This window comes from Gymnoscopelus microlampas (genome assembly GCF_963454915.1).
Source record: "Gymnoscopelus microlampas genome assembly, chromosome: 4".
NCBI lineage: Eukaryota > Metazoa > Chordata > Actinopteri > Myctophiformes > Myctophidae > Gymnoscopelus > Gymnoscopelus microlampas.
The window spans coordinates 7,243,238-7,261,395 of NC_139941.1; the positions used below are offsets into that span (position 1 = coordinate 7,243,238).

General features: G+C 43.4%; 1 pseudogene across 1 annotated transcript; it reads right to left on the bottom strand.

Moving 5' to 3' along the window:
- Nucleotides 1–911: 911 nt before the first annotated feature.
- LOC311042918 (gelsolin-like) lies at nt 912–16,228 on the bottom strand (annotated as a pseudogene). Its single transcript, XR_014602876.1, has 19 exons — nt 16,101–16,228; nt 12,866–13,059; nt 11,812–11,966; nt 11,540–11,701; nt 10,368–10,427; nt 9,888–9,977; nt 9,079–9,168; nt 8,666–8,798; nt 8,030–8,118; nt 7,641–7,769; nt 7,396–7,482; nt 6,834–6,967; nt 6,546–6,635; nt 4,499–4,669; nt 3,816–3,990; nt 2,560–2,681; nt 2,000–2,077; nt 1,416–1,476; nt 912–1,081 (listed from the first exon to the last, which is right to left on the bottom strand). The product of XR_014602876.1 is annotated as a gelsolin-like (transcript).
- Between the last annotated feature and the right edge of the window lie 1,930 nt (nt 16,229–18,158).

Consider the following 18,158-nt stretch of genomic DNA (forward strand, 5'->3'; position numbering starts at 1 on the left):
CTTGGAGAGAGTAATTGTTTTCCCCTGTGATTGTCAGGGCCATGAATGAGGACATGGGCTATAAACACTAAATAAAATCCTTAACATCTGCTCAAAACGTTACTTGAACATGAACATAAGAGTGTATTAGACCAGTGCCTCCTGCTCTGCCCACTGCTGTCAAAATTATATAGATTGTTTTTTTATATACAGGAATCAGACCGTTAAAATCCTGAAGGATTCCAACCCTACTGTTGAAAGATATCATACTGAACCCGTCGTAAGGATAATACATGCTTCGACGTCGGGGGAAAAAAACATTCTGGTTTGTACAGGCTTTCCAAACTATATTTTGGGGAGTGAGGACATCTGGAGGTGCACAGGATCTGAGGAAATGTTATGAGACCGCCCATCAGACAGTCAAAATGACGTCAATTTATAGTTGTTTTTCACACACACACACACACACACACACACACACACACACCTCTCTCTCCTCCCTTTCCAAAGAAATGCTCGGACCTCGGAAGGAGCATGCATTGCTTTTAACGGTTTATCACCTGTACTTTTACTGATATTGTCCAGTATTATTAATCATGTTATTGTATTGTGTTGATCTCTGCACTCTGCAGAACATGCCCCAACAACATGTACCTGTATGAGTGACAAATACCGTAAATCCCTCTTGATGTTTACAGAGAAGCTCACCACCTCCAATGTGTAAAATTCAAAACACATACAGTACCAACCCGTACGTAATCAAAGTAATGCCTCCAACAGGAGTGAACTGTACAAAAGGAGTGAACTGAACAAAAAAAAGGTTATTGCAGGGAATCTTTAATATCCACATTTATTCCAGATATCAGAACATTTCTCTCAGATTGGACTCGGTAACAATATAACAGACCTCAGGCATCACAGTGTGTGTGTGTTCAGACACGGAGGCCTTCCATGGCTCTCTCCAGGGGGTCGCTGCTCCAGTAGTCTTGGTTCCAGTCCATGAACCAGCCTGTGAAGGTTGGGGGTTCAAATCCCTGCTTGACCCTCACTATGGGTGTGTTAGCATCTCTGCTGGAGGGATCCGTCTCTATGTACTTGGCAGCTGTACGACACACACACGTTTGTATTACTAAACTTGTGAGGACAACATTTTTGGACAGGGATTTTTTTGAATGACATTTATAATTTATTTTTGTAATTTTTAACTACCCAACCCTAAAGCCGAAAATAGCTGATATACAAGCTTATAGAGCAGCTTTTTTTGGTGTGTGACACTGGCGTGCAAGCAAATATAAATTAAGCACAACTCCAACACCAACCCTATCAACTTCTAGTTGCAATTTGTGACGAGTTCTGGTCAGGAAGTTAGTATGACAACGTCCTGTCTTTGTTTGACAACTTCCTGTCTGTGTTTGACAACACCCTGCGAGTCTCACCTGATGCCATGGCCTCTGTCATCTCTGACGCGTGAGCCTCCTCTCCAATCCACACGAACACCTGGAGAAGAAGATGAGAATGGCATAGAGAGGAGGAAGAGAGACGTATAAAGGAGGAAAAGAGGAGAGGAGATCAGAGACCTCACACTTTTTGCCTCGATTGATGCTAGTGATTGACCAAGATATGGCTACCATGCAGATATATATAGATCTTTGTCACTCGTTCATGTTTGTTACTACGGTTTGTTCTTCTTGACCACAATGTTAACAGATGCTAGGTTCATCGTTTACATGGCATCCTATAATTTCAATGTACAGATTGCTATTTCTATAGTATATTGTTTAGACAGATGCTAGGTTCATGGTGTACCTGATATCCTAGTTCGACACACTACACTGTCTGCATTCTATGCATGTGATCACCTTGCTTATTGTAAGTTGCTCTGGATAAGAGCATCTGATAATGCCTAAATTGTAAAATGTCTTTGCCCCCAAGTGTGGACACTGGTATTGGGCCGATGTCAGTGAAACCTGGCCAATAGGAATCCAGAAAGGAGAAACCATAGTAACCATTGTTAACTGACCTGATCCCAGGTGTCGAGGATCATGACATCATCAGGAGCCAGGTCTTCCTGAGTCATCTCACCTGGTACCTCCTCTACCTGCGCGCGCGCGCACGCACGCACGCACGCACACACACACACACACACACACACACACACACACACACACACACACACACACACACACACACACACACACACACACACACACACACACACACACACACACACACACACACACACACACACACACACACACACACACACACACACACACACACACACACACACACACACACACACACACACACACACACACACACACACACACACACACACACACACACACACACACACACACACACACACACACACACACACACACACACACACACACACACAGCTTAAGTACATGTGGACATTGTCTGGCCTCAGCACTGATTAATTCAACATTTTGTTAGATTTCATCACATGAATAATGGACAGATAATAAGACGGGACAGACAGAGACAGACAGGTATACAGATGTAGCGAGAAATACGGACAGACAGAAAGACGGGTAGACAGAGAGACAGACAGACCAAGAAGTTTCCAGTCTTGTTGGAACAGGCAAACAGGCGAGGAGGATGGACGTCCATCTTGTTCTTCAGCCTGGTTGACGTCTGGTACTCCGTCTTTCCTCCAAGACACTCCCAAAACCCATCTACAATGAACACATGAATGTTAGACACGACCAAAACGTATCTACAATGAGCACACAGATGTTAGACACGCCAAAAGCTAATCTACAATGAACACATGAATGTTAGACACGCCCAAAACCCATCTACAAACATGAACACAAGATTGATTGAACACCAAGTTGAAAATGAATTCAAAAGGATAAAAAACACAATAAAGCCTGGAGGCTTGTTTCCATTGTGGTCCTTTGGGGGAAAGGATGCAGGGGGAAACGACACAAACAAGACAACAGAATAAAAAAGACACATTCAAATAAAAAACGAAATACATTAGATAAGTGTTTTCATATAAAAAACAAAAAGTTTCTGCCACAATCCTGGGTTTAAAATTAAATAATGAAGGCTAAAGTAGTTTGTTAAAGACTCTTTATGTTTATTTTAATGATCAATTATTATATTGGATCAATATACTTCAAGTAAAGAAAACATACCATTAAGGGTTTCTTTACATTGTTTATTTCTATGTAAATGTTACATTATCAATAAAAGCTTTGTGTTTTGCCAATTATTTGGGGAACCATTTGCAATATCCGCACAGCCCACAGGTAGAGAATGGCTGATCTAGCAGAGCCCCGCTCCACAGCACTTTTAAGAACCGCTCCACAGCACTTTTAAGAACCAACAGTGACTGATCAAATAGCTTTTCGTTGTTTGAACACACTGCGAAGATGACAGCTGGATGGACAGCTGATAGGAGGAAGTACCTATTCATACCAGGAGGTGGCAGTATAGCCTGCATCTCATCATATCTAGCAGAACTGCCAAGCAGAGAGGATTTTTCTCTACAACAGACTCGTGTAGCTGGGGAAGAAGGTTCGCAAGTCAACTTGGGGAGACCGAGAACTGTCATGACTACTGTTGATATTATTGGCTTATAATATGATAAAAGTCTGGGCGGAAACTTGAATGAATAACTTCAATGAACAAACTTAAATTCATGATTGTGTTCCCCAGTTAATGCACGCTTCGCAATGCATTGTGAGCTTGTGCAATTTTCACTATTTTTGTTTTATAGAACAAAGTATAAAATAGGTCATTCATTTATGAAAAAAAGTTAAACACAAGGTTTCCGACAGACAAACAAGACTCTTCATCACCTTCCTCCTCTCCCTCAGTGATGACCGTAGGAGAGGCTCCCAGCAGCTCTGCGAGCTGATTGGCTCCTCGCTTCTCGGCGTCGCTGGTTCCTTTCCCCTCCCACAGAGTGCAGCCTGCCTGGCTCAACAGCACAAAGGCGTCGTTGGAGTTCAGACTTGAACCAACAGCGTCCACCTGGAGAGGTAAAGACGCATCGTTGAGGGGCTTTTCGGTGCTTCTCATGTCAATACACAGGCAGACGATCCGCTCCGCGAGGAAACGCCAGACGTCAATCGCAAACTTGTAGATCAGTTATTTTCACATAGCTGCTGTATAGGGTTAAATTCGTTAAACCAATACTATTTTAACTGATTTTGCTGGAGACCACCTGGAACCCGCTCAAGGACCGCTATGGGGTCCCCAGGACCCCACTTTGAGAACCACTAGCATAGAACAAATTTTAATGTCAAGGACCCCCAAATTAATGTATTTAGCCACAGACCACCATCTGAAAATATTTTTGTGCCAGGGACCCCCGCACAAGATTTGTGTTGTTAGAATGTTTAAAAAATATTCAACATTTTGTCACATTTTCTCAAGATTGTTTTGAAAATGTATAAAAAGGTTTAAAGTGGTTAATCCGCCACTTTGAGAACCATTGGCATAGATGACACTGTACATTATTACTACTGCTGCTACTCACCTCTACAGCTCTGGTGCTTCCGGCCGGATTCGCTCGCACCTGGAACAGTCGAGTGTCCGCCACCTCCGATTGGCCACCTTCTCTAGAAGTCCCGCCCTTGTGCACCACCATTGGCTTTCCCCCAAACAGGCTGATGAGGTGGGCGGGCTCTTTGCCCTGAACCACACGCGCCTGCCAGACCACAACACAAATTAAAACTTGAATAGATACATCATTAACAACCGTTATAAAAGTGACAGTAAAATGTGTGTCTAAGGGGCCGTGTCCACATAGTGCCTTTTGAGTAGGCAGTGCCAGTCTTTAATGCATTTCTACGGTAAAGGATCGTGCTTCAGCACTCTCGACGCCCAGTGTTTTTAGGTGCAGCACCCTGTGCCCGTCATTGAATTATTACCATGAGAAGTCCATGTTTACATTGTTTCAGCTAAGCAATAGGCTCCATGCACAGCAGCCATATTGGAAAGAAATTGGGCCTCTTCTTACTTCCTTCACAGGTTTTACCAATGATGCTAATGAAGGCTCTGTTCCATTCTGGTCAGGGTGCTGATATTGTGCATGTTGGCTCACTAGAAACACTCCATTTTGGTTCCCAAATGGCCCCTTATGGTGGGTGTGTACTGTAACTCTGAGTGTACAAATGGAACCAAATGGACCCGTGAGGGTCCATTTGGTTCCATTTGTACACTCTCAGAGTTATGGGGGTCCTTGAAAATAAGAGACCACTGTGCCACACTAAATGGAACAGAGCCTTAATTAGTATTATTGGTAACACCTGTGAAGGAAGTAAGGAAGGGGCCCAATTCATTCCCAATATGGCTGCTGTGCATAGAGCCTATTTGTGTCAATAACGCAGGTGACAGGATGTTTGAGCAGTGAGCACCTCAGTGGTTGATAGGTTCGAACAGTGCGGGCATCACGCTGTGTGCGAGCGCTACGGACATGAAGTCCAAAGCACTCCTCAGTTCCGCGGGGGAAAAAGTACTCAAATGCTTTACTTAAGTAAAAGTAGCAATACTGCAACATAAAAATACTCTGTTACAAGTAAAAGCCCAGAATTCTAAATTTACTTAAGTAAAAGTACAGAAGTATTGGCTTCAAAATGTAAAGTACCAAAAGTAAAAGTACTAAAATATTTGAAAATTGCAGATCTACAAGCTCACAACGCCTCGCGATGCGACAAGTTGTGAGCTTGTATATCGGCTATTTTCAAATAGCCTAGGTATAAAATAGGGCTAAGGTGGTTAATGTATGTTTCATAATGTAAAAATGTATATCTGCAAAGTAACTAGTAACTAAAGTTTTCCAATAATTGTAGTGGAGTAAAAGTACAATATTTGCCTCTGAGATGTAGTGGAGTATAAGTAAATATATAGTGGAAATACTGAAGTAAAGTACAAATACCTCAAAATTGTACGTAAGTAAATGTTTAGTTACTTTCCACCACTGCTCAGTTCAAAAGGTGTTCTGTGGACAAAGCCCCTAATATTAGAACTTTTCTACTTCTGGAGTACAAGCATTCCCTCAGAGAGGGGGGTGTGTGTGTGTGTGTGTGTGTGTGTGTGTGTGTGTGTGTGTGTGTGTGTGTGTGTGTGTGTGTGTGTGTGTGTGTGTGTGTGTGTGTGTGTGTGTGTGTGTGTGTGTGTGTGTGTGTGTGCGTGCGTGCGTGCGTGCGTGCGTGCGTGCGTGCGTGCGTGCGTGCGTGCGTGCGTGCGTGCGTGCGTGCGTGCGTGCGTGCGTGCGTGCGTGCGTGCGTGCGTGCGTGCGTGCGTGCGTGCGTGCGTGCGTGCGTGCGTGCGTGCGTGCGTGCGTGCGTGCGTGCGTGCGTGCGTGCGTGCGTGCGTGCGTGCGTGCGTGCGTGCGTGCGTGCGTGCGTGCGTGCGTGCGTGCGTGCGTGCGTGCGTGCGTGCGTGCGTGCGTGCGTGCGTGCGTGCGTGCGTGCGTGCGTGCGTGCGTGCGTGCGTGCGTGCGTGCGTGCGTGCGTGCGTGCGTGCGTGCGTGCGTGCGCGCGTGCGTGCGTGCGCGCGTGCGCGTGCGCGTGCGTGCGTACCTGTACAGCCCTCCTCCCAGCTCCTCGTCCAGCTGAATGGCCAAGAGGGCCGAAGTTCCGACCTCATCCTGACTAGACTCCGCCCCCTGCCTGAAGACACAACAAGTTTCACGTGTTCCATAGACCTCTTAGAACAAAGTAATTATCTATTATTTACAGAATATACATAATTTAAATCCGGTGTCACTGGATTTGAATGGAAAAATATGCGTTTGTGAATGCTGCTAGGGGTCTTTGAACCCTACGGTACACCCCAGTTTTGTATAATAATAATAATAATAATCTCACCATATATAAAGGATTTGTCCCCGTCGTGTTTGGTGCTGGTAGTTGTAGAGAATGATGTAGCTGTCTCCTCCATAGAACTGACCAAAGACAGACTCGTCTACTGCAACCTTCTCTGAGCCCTCGATACGCCAGATCTACACACAAGAGAAATATATAAAAGTTTAATGTGTGGGACAGTCAGAGGGAACCCCCCACAAGTGCACCCACATACATACTTCTCGTACGTCAAATAGCAGATCTACAAGCTTACAACACATTGCGATGAGTTGTGAGCTTATGGGTGTGCTATTTTTGCTACTTTTCTTTTTTTTAACTAGATCTATTTTTGTTACTTTTAACAAATGTTGATTTTTTTTACAAAGGAAATGAATATTTGCAATTTTTTACATGCCCAAATATAGGGATGCCAGGTTGAAAGTGGCTCAAACATGTTAGACTAACTCCAAAGCCTCATGCCTATGATCTTTGGTGGTCCTCAAGGGGGGCCGGGAACCCAGGTTGGGAAACGCCGACCTAGTTTATCTGGCTGACAATCAACCCCCGGGGCCCGGTGTGTTCCTACCTGTTTGTCTCCGTTGCCCTCGTCAACCATCCCATACTGGGCAGCCATGGCCTGTGATTCGTGGAGAGTTGAGGCATCAAACGGCACCTGGATGAAAGTAAAACGTGTTACTTTTTGATCACAACAGGTTTTATATTTATACCGTCAATACTGTAAAACACATACTGTAGTTACGCCATGTACAAAAAAGTATTAATCATCATCATTATGTAAAAGTAGACGATTGGCATCAGGTTGACTGGTACCTTCTCGATCTTGGCAATACGATTGGACACATAGCCGGTTCCCATGCCAACAGTGTCATCAGCATCTCTCCACACTTTGAAGAACTGTTTGAACAGTGGAGTCTCTCCATTCTGAGGCAGAATCTGGACCTAAGACATAGTGGGGGAGGGGGGGGGTGAGTTAATGACCAGTCAGTCGATTGTGTTCCTGCTTGGATCAATGGAAAAACTAACATAGTGTACTTTAAATTCCTATTAATCAGGATCACAATGAAAACTCATCTGGAACCCTGTTTTGACACGCCTTAATCAAGTGATAAGCTAACACTATTACTGTGTGTGTGTGTGTGTGTGTGTGTGTGTGTGTGTGTGTGTGTGTGTGTGTGTGTGTGTGTGTGTGAGAGAGTTACCTGGGTGTGTCTGGGGTAGTTCATCTTCTTTATGAACAGCTCTGCAGTGTTCAGGACCGCATGACGCTCTGCCGTGTTGGCCTCCTTTCCTGAAACAGACGGCACGCGTTATCCTATTGGATTGATTAGTTTAGTTGTTCTCAACTTGGGATCCGGGTTCCAGTGAGTCTGCAGCTAAATGATTGATGGTTGGGAACCAAAATGGACCTTCTTTAACTCCAAGAGTGGTAAAAATGGAACCAACTGTGGGCAAAGCCCTTAATGCATATAAAACTGGTCCTCTGCGAAATTAACTTACCGGTAAGTAATGTCACTGGATGTTATACATGGATGTTAAATGTTTGTTAACAATGCAGGCTTTGCAGATGCAATTTTTCTGGTGTAGAAATGTGATCATTTGGTAACATGGCACTAGGGTTGGGTATCGAAATTAGGTTCCAGGCAGGAGCCGAATCCAGATTGCCGGGCACCCGGAGTCTATGGGCTCGAATCCACCGCGGAGCATCTGGCTTTGTCGAGCGTCTACACGAACACAATTGGCCACGTCTCTTGCTTTTCTATTGTTCGTCTTGGGCTTGGCACGTGTAGTGTAGTGTAGTGGGTGTGGTTTGGTTGTGGGCGGGGTTTGGGGGATACCTTTCCAGATGAAGATGTGTCCATTTGTTCCATTGTCAAGGATGAAACACTCGCTGGACTCCAGTGCATTCTGGGAAAATGGGTTTTCCTCCGCTACCATAGTAACGTCCATGTCCCCGCTGGCATTGGACACCTGACACACAAACGCACAGCAAACCGTCACATTCACTCGTTTTGGAATTATAATACCACCAGTACTGTATAACAATAAGCTTGGAGATGACTGAGGCCTGGAAAAGGCTCTAGAAAGACTTCTGGTTGAGGAAGGGTCTGATCCTTCTGATGTTATTAAGTGTACTACTAGTTAATGTAATAAATTGCATTAATTATTACTAATAATTATGCAGGAGAGAGAGAGCGAGCACGAGAGACACACAGACAGAGAGAGACAGAGAAAGACAGAGTATTGTAACCTTGTATAGCTTGGCTATCTTCCTGTTAGAGCTGTCCGTCTTGGTGTCTTCCGTTCGGGCCTCAGCAAGATCTGGCTTCTCCCCCAGGATCTGATGGTCAAAGGTCAAAGTTCACCACTCTGCTGTACATCACTCCCTTCTCCCCCACAACTCGTCCCGTTTCGTGTGTCAGACATGATCATTCTAGGATCCCAGCAGTAGAATGTGTCCATTGATCTGGGATCTGACTCCATACTATTTATTGGTTGATCTAGACTTTTTCAGCTGAGACCCCCTAAAAATCACATCTCCCCAGGACCCCAAATACAGAACTAAATGAGCATCGCGCCTGTCACAGACATGCGCAGAGCATGTTCTGTCAGGGAACTCAGTGCAGTTGTTGGTGTCCTACGTACACATCCACTCACTGATTTCATTCTCAGACCGGTCTATTTTAAGCTGGAAGTTTGCACTTCTCATCCTGCTTGCTTTTTCTGCACACACTGCTGCTGCTGCGCTGCTGTTCATTGCTGTTGCTAAATTGCTGACCCTCCACCACCCCATGCTACCACCTGTCGTTTTGGATCTGCAGTTTATGTGTGGGGGATTCGGAGTCAAACCATAATAAATATATTGCTCATTTCATATTCAATAAATATATATTATCCTTCATGAGTTGTCTTTATCCATTTATGAGCTGTCCTGACAGAACCACTTAAGCACTACTTCATAGTGAAAATATCAGATCTACAAGCTCACAACGCATCCCAGTCATGTTCAGATGCCCTGCATCTAATCGCCATGTTGATGTGACATCACCATGACCTCACCTCCACCATCTTCTCTGGCTCCTCCCCTTCATCGAAGACGTGCAGTTCGGCCCGCCCACACCTCTCGTTGTCACGGATACCCTTGGACACCTGTGTCAGAGTGATCGAACGTTAATCCGAAGGTTCTCAAAGTGGGGTCCAGGGACCCCCCCAGGGGTCTTTGAGGGGGTTCCAGGGGGTCCCCAGCAAATTGAGTCAATATAGCATCAAAATCAGTTTAACCACTTTAACCCGATATACACACTGAATATTTGAAAATAGCCGACAAGCTCCCAACACGTCACTTGTAGAAAGATCTTGAAAGAAATGACAAATTTAGAATATTTTTTTAAACATTTTAACAACACAAATCTTGTATGGGGGTCCCTGGCACAAAGCATTTCCAAATGGAGGTCTGTGTGCCAAATTCATATCCATTTGGGGGTTTCCTTGGTATAAATAACAGTACTATAGTGTCACTAGTCTAGTGGCATCACTCACCTGGGTGGCCTTCAGCTTCTCAAAACGGTTGCTTTTGGAACCACACCACTGGATGATCTCCTGAAAAACAGATAGATGTATTATTGCCTGCATCATTATATAGATGTATATTACTGGACCACCCCCCCCCCCCCCCCCCCCGAGTGTCTCTGCGTGTGTATGTGCATGTGTTCGTCTCTGTATGCTCCTGATGATTCGACTCGTTTTACTGTGAGGGACATTCCAAACAAGAGTTTTTAAAGTCATTTTTTTTCGGTCAAGTCTGGTTGTCATTGTAACCGTCTGCCATCAGTATCAAATGGATCGGCCATTTCAGCTTGACCTATGCTATCATTTTCAATCAATTAAAGTGATGTTGTGTAATTCAACTTGTTGTGTACATTCAGTACAGCGCTGTGTTCTACTGAGCGAGTCTGCGATGAGCAGTCTGTGGTTAGGGGGGAGGAAGGTGAGAAACTTGTTGAGCATTGTATTTCGCTTCCCCCTTTCTGAGTTAGAGGTCAGCTTTGTCATCATTTGCAAATCGTGTGGCTCTTGTCCAGTTCCTTTTTCCCCCTCGACTTCACAGGAACCAAAATGCTGCTCGGATCTCTTTTGCAAACTTTTTGTGTTTTGAGAGTGTGTCACACACACAAAACTCTTGTTTATTAGTTCCGCCTTTCACTCCATCATTAATGATGCGTAGCCTACGAGCTAGTTCAGGCAGATACACTCAAGAGGTTTACTTGTGAAGCACTATGTGGCCGATGTACTGTATGTCAAGCTGGTCTATTTAGGCTCACCTCATTCATTGTACTTCCTCTTACTATCAGCTCCACTGAAGGTTGTATATACGCTTTGTTTGCTCCCACCACCACCCCAACCACCAGTAGGCTCTGCTTTCCATAAGTGTTCTGCATGTTTTCCTCTGGGGAGAACACCCGTTATAGGTGTATGTATATACCCCTGCTCTTAAATGGTTGTAATGGAGTAACGCATTATAGCAGAGCAAGAGCCTGACATTAACGAAATACATTTTTGACATTCGTGCATCAATTCACAATGGGCCACGTCCGCATCGCGGTGCATCCAAGAATTGACCCCCCCCCCCCCTAGAGTGCGTGTGTGTGTGTGTGTGTGTGTGTGTGTGTGTGTGTGTGTGTGTGTGTGTGTGTGTGTGTGTGTGTGTGTACCTCTCCCAAGTCCAGTATAAAACAGTCTCCCTGGTTGACACTGTCCCAGCTGAGAGGGACCTCGGTTGCCCGGACGACCCGTCGACCTCTGACCTGAAGCAGCCTCTTCACTTCCACCTCATTGGTTGATACGTGGCGGAAACCTGAGGCCACACCCCCTTTCTGTTGTCAGCAAGGGAGAAAAAAACAGTTTTACATTATTACTCCCTCAGGAAATGCTTAAGATTTCTGTTAAATACTCTACATAATAATGTATTCAGTAGCATGTTTACCATGTATTTGAGTCCAGCTTTGAAGTATCCAGTGAAGGTCCCGGACTCGTGGCCCTGGACTTCTCGGTACTGAATCGGCGCTCCTTCAAGATGGTCGTCCATCTGGATGGCAAAGATGGCCGCCGCCCCGCTCTCATCCTGAGTACAGTCCTCACCTAACGGACACAGAGGACATTACACTCTGAACCTTACACAACTGAACCTCTTTTGTATTGTACGTTCATAGGGTGGCTTGTTCTTATATAGTCAATTTCTTAAAATAATGGCCCAAGTCATATTTAATAACCTAAGTCAGTTCAAAAAAATAAATAAACTGAACCAAATATTGAATATATAAGTAAGTAGGTCAGAGAGGCTTATTGTCAGAAGGAGCCAGAGTGCAGGAGTCTATCCCTGTTTCACAATGCACTAGACCCCTGGGAGATACATTGCTGAGGTGGAGCACAAGAATATACCGTATATGGAATATATGTTCATCATTTGTTTCACACATAATTTAACATTATTTTCATAACAGATGAATTAATGTATATTCAGTTTATTCGGTGCAAAATAGTTCTACAACGCATCGCGAAGTGAGCTTATTTTTGAAACACTTTGAAATTAAAATATTTAACCAATGACAAGCATTAAGAGCTTGTGACGAAATAAGAAGGCCATTGGAGCCATTGAACAGAGGTTCTTTTATCCCATTTCCTGAAAAGTTACTACCGTTTTTGGACATACAAGGTTTCCACTAGACAGCGACGATATGATAAGATACTGTGATGCGTCATAAAAGCTTACGACTAAAAACTCTGTTAGGGCAAGTCCCAATTGACTAATTCAAAACATCCACTCTATTGTTAGTTTGATCACTTCAGATACGCTTTCATCTTAAAACAACTAATAACCGAAAATACTTTATTCAGGTATTTCAGCGTGGTGTGTTGTTGTGAGCTTGCAGATTGGCTATGTTTGGTGCACACCATGCTTCTATCCAAATGACCAGTGTCGTGGCTACTGAGCACCGGTCATTTACTGAGAATCCATGTGTGTCATGTAGTCGGTGTACCTTGCCAGTAGTGCAGGTCGTACTGCAGTCTCCCAGAGCGCTGTTTGATGGTGCTGAGGACCAGGTAGGCGTCTCCGTTGTAGAAGCCTCCGTACTGGGCCGGTGGCACGGGGACCAGGTCCATCTTCTCCACCCTCCACACCTGAAGGCCCGACTGCTGCCCCGCACGCTCAAACTCTGGGTGGTACACCATCCTAGACAAGGTACGGGAGGAAGATACAACTTTATAACTCTATAATAATAAATGTCCCCACTCCTTTGGTAGATAGAATAACTGATAGAATAACTGGCACACTGTGGTGTGAGGGGATTGCAAAAATGTTGTCAATTAAAGCTGAATTATGTATCTTTTTAAGTGAATACAATGTTATTTTGTCCAAACTATGTGTGCACGCACGCACGCACGCACGCACCTGGTCTCCCTGCTCTTCTATTGAGTCATTTAGATCATGTCTTGTCTGGTTGGACATGACCTTTGACACGATCCCGTTTCTGGTTTGACACAAATTTTGACCTGAAGTTCAAAATGCGATTTCTCTGCAGAGCAACCAGGCAGGCTCTATTAGTTCAGTGGTAAAACTTTTAGCACTTATGTAGGAGGTTCAAATCCGAGGTAGACATTTACATAGTGCAGCTTTGATTTAAGTCCCCGCCGCATCTGTATGCAAATGACCTCCTGCGCATAATCCTCCTGTTCACGCAGCCAATGCCATTTAGTTGTGCGTACACCTTGGGAGCATGCAGCCTTACGTCACCTGCCAGCTCACAATGTTGGCTCAGAGAACAATGGCAACGAAAGCTCTAATAGATGCCAGTCCAGCCCTTGTGGATCTATGGTTTTGTTCATGTTCATGTCTCCTGAAAATGTTGTTTGCTGAACATCCAGTGTTAAGCGTTACTCTTGAGACTATACATGAAGGTTCTTTCAAAGATCAAGTAGACAAGGGAAAGTCAATCAAATGTCCAGCTATTAGGGGTGTGCCGATATATCGTCCCGCGATATATCGCGATACGTTTTTGTGACGATATGCATCGTTTTTTTATTTTATTTCTGACATTCAGATTGTCATTTATTTTTTTTCAATAATAATGCAAAAACAGAAGTATTTGTTTGCATTTGCTTTTTTTCACCCCATACATTGTCATAATAAAAAATCGATATTGTGAGCCCAATATCATGTATCGTATCGTGAAATTAGTGTCGGCACACCCCTACCAGCTATCTATCTATCTATCTATCTATCTATCTATCTATCTATCTATCTATCTATATACACAATGCAACCTCTGAACTCTGATGAATAACATTTGGTGGGAGTCAGGGAGATAGGTGGGGTTATTGAGTCTAATGTTCCATACAATGTTCGGATGTGAAAGAAAATCACGTTTAAAACTAAAGTCATCGTTTTGCATTTAGACTGGGTCCATGTGGTTCCATTCGTGCACTCTCATGATAGTTATATGGGGGTCCTTCAAATTGAAGGTTTGAGAATCACTGCTATGGGAGGATACGGCCTCCCTTTACCACAGAGACAGCATCTGAAGGTAATGTGTTGTTTCATGGCAGACATGAGTCAGTCCTCAACACAATAACAATGCGTTCAGACACGTTGGGAGTGTTGAGCAAGATTCAAGGACCTTCTTTTATCACATCACATACTTATGCGTGTATGAACAGTTTAATGTTGCTGCAACAGACACCACACTGTGTAGTAAATAATAGGGCTGGGCGTCAGACCTCAAATCGGTATCACAATTATTATTTATTTTTTTAAATAGGGACGATAGCCAATCTCCAAGCAATTTATTATGCCACCACTGTATAATGAAGTATAATACAAATTAAGAGGTTAATCAGACTAATCAATATAATAGATAGATAATAGAATAATTATAATTGTTTCATACCAATTCATTGATATATAATCAAAAAAAGAATATTAAAAAAAAAACAGCTTCTCAATTATTTGATTAATCTACATGAGAAAGATGAAGTTTCTGTTTTTTACCCAACCCTAGTAGTAATGTCCAATTAAATACTGGATTAAGATAATGAAAGACAAAAAAAGAAAAACGGACCACTTGAAGGTCCAGGACCACTTCACCCATTTTCAACAATATCTTCATATAATTGTTTATCACTAATGCTCATCCTAATTTTGTACCATTTCTGTCTACTCACTCTGTGTCTCAGAGGAGGGCTGCGGACAGATCAGAAACCCACCTACCATTGACATCTTGAATGATTTGTATTATTCTATACAGGAATAGAAAGCCTGCAGTTTCTTTTAGCTTGGATTCCCCATGGATGATGTCACTGGTAGGCAGGTTTATGAACGGCCCTGAGGCACAGTGTGAGTAAACAGAAATGGTACCATATTATAATGAGCATTGGTGAGGACCAATTATATGATCGGTTGAAAATGGGCTTAGTGGTCCTTTAAATGGGTTTAGTAGTCCTTTAAGGCAACTAATTATACACATAAATATATAACTATTTACAAATATACCAAACTAAATAGACTGTACAACATGGATGAACTTGTACTAACTGTAGTAGTAGACAGTGTGACACACCCTTATTTCTACATTCACTGCCCTGACACACCTACCTGCCTATATACCACCTGTGTCTTTCTATACTACCCGTCTGTCTGTCTGCCTCTGTCTTTCTATCCTACGTGTCTGTCTGTCTGTCTGTCTGCGTCTGTATACTACCTGTGTCTTTCTATCCTACCTGTGTCTTTCCATCCTACCTGTCTGTCTGTCTGTCTGCCTGTGTCTGTATACTACCTGTCTGTCTGTATACTACTGTCTTGCTAGCCTACCTGTCTGTCCATCTTGTCTACCTGTGTCTTTCCATCCTAACTGTCTGCCTGTTGGTCTGCTCATTGCAGCCAACAGGTCATTATGACAGTTTTAAAAAGTCAACCGTTTTGGACATAGAGGTTTGATTTTCCACCCACAGTGAGGAATGGCAGTTTAATTAGTCTTCATGAATAAAACACAACTCCTCCAGACACTGGGCTCATCTACACATTGATCAATAACAGGTGTGTAGATCTAATTGCATTGTGAGCTTGCTTGTAGTAGAGCACTACTTCTGCTTCCACTACCCAGCCTACTTCTGCTATGTTATGCCATTTGTCATATTATTAAACAAAACGCATACTAATCACATAGGGTACTTTTCTGCGACGTCATTTTACTGTGTAAACAATAACAGAATGATTACCTGATGCTGGTGTGTGTATGTGATGGAATGAAGGACAGTACAGGCAGAATAAAAGAGACAGACGACACAACCTGGATAAAAAAGCAGCAAGGAAGAAGAAATACAACCGGCTGCTCCCTATTGCTGCTAAGTAGAACCGTAAGCCACTCCCCCCGCCCATGAAGGTGAGGAATGAGGTGTGTGCGTGTGCATGTGCGCGTGTGTGTGTGTGTGTGTGTGTGTGTGTGTGTGTGTGTGTGTGTGTGTGTGTGTGTGTGTGTGTGTGTGTGTGTGTGTGTGTGTGTGTGTGTGTGTGTGTGTTACTTTCTAGTTTTTGATTACTAAACATACATTAACCACTTTCAGCTTTATATACATTTCGGCCATTTGAAAATAGCAGCAAATAAAGTTTGAATTCTTGACTTTTACTTATGAAACAGAGTATTTCTACATTGCAGTATTGATACTCTTACTTATGTAAAAGATGTGAGTACTTTTTCCACCACTGGTGTGTGTGTGTGTGTGTGTGTGTGTGTGTGTGTGTGTGTGTGTGGTTGGGTGGGTGGGGTTTAAATGCTTTCCTCCGAGGTGGAAAGACTGGTGATGCGAGGTTATCTTGTGTGTGGATGGGATGTGTCTGTACTGTGTGTGTGTGTGTGTGTGTGTGTGTGTGTGTGTGTGTGTGTGTGTGTGTGTGTGTGTGTGTGTGTGTGTGTGTGTGTGTGTGTGTGTGTGTGTGCGCGCGCGTACGTGCGTACGTGCGTGCGTGCGTGCGTGCGTGTGTGTGTGTGAATGTATGTTTGTATAATGTTTGTTTTCATCATTATAATTACTGTAGTTTCTTGTTTTTATTTGCGGCATGTTGAGTTTATTGTGAAATGAAATGTACTAACCATAGCCACAGTCTCAGACGTAGTAGCCCCAGGTGTCAATTTTCATGTCAGTCAGGAAGTATCACAGTTTGTTTGCTCAATTGTGTGTGTACTTCATTGGATGAATTATTCAGTTAATAATCACCCAAGAAACTTGTTAGTCGACTCGTTCACATAAATATTTCAGGCATCTAGCTAGTATGTAAAATGGTAAATAAATGGTGCAGTAATATTGCTTTTATGCAAAGCACATTACAGTCTGAATTCAATCTGGTCCAAAAATGGCTTAAAAATAACAAACTTGTATTAAATAAAAAATCCTAGCATGTTGTTCGGCTCACGGTGTAGTGGTGCAAGTCCTTCTGATCTATTTATTAATTTTGAAGATGGTTCTTATCCGGAGAAAGTGGACTCATTTAAATACCTTGATATCACGATTGATCCAGAACTTTCCTTTAAACCTCACATTGATCTTACTTTAAAAAAAGACATATGCAGTTTGTGCTCACTTTATCCTTCAATTAACTTTTCTTTCTCATTTGAAGTGAGGAAAATAATAATTTCCCAAGTATTACTGCTACTCCCATTGTACATTATGCTGATATTGTCTATCAAAACACCACAGATACTAATCTCAAGCCTCTTAATGCATTATATAACTTCCTATGTAGATTTGTACTGAGGTGTCCACACAGAACACACCACTGTTCTCTGTATAGTTCGCTTGATTGGCTGCAGCCTAAGGCAAGAAGGAAACCGTGCAACCTGCTGATAAGGAGCAGTTTAGGGCATAGATTTAGGGTTCAGTATTTTGCTCAAGGACACTTCAACACCAACCCAGGGGGAGCTGGCGATCGAACCAGGAACCTTTTTTCTTTTTTTTAAAGATATAGTTCGTGTTTTTCTGCATTTATTGATACTTGCTAGTACAGTGAGTGAGAGAAAACAAGGAGAGAGATTAGGGGAGTGACATGCAGCAAATGATCCACCACCGGGCTCGGGAATCGAACCTGGGACACACCGTCATAGTGTCAGGCTCAATTATCAAAGCCTGTGTGAATCTTGTACACTGAAGCTGTGACAGTGTGCCAGGACAGGACAGGGCAGGGTAGGGTGTGAGTGTTTAGAGGTGTTATGGATATGATGTCACTTGTGTCCCCAGGGATGGTTCTTTATGTCTGATGTAATCTAATTCCTTTAACCACAC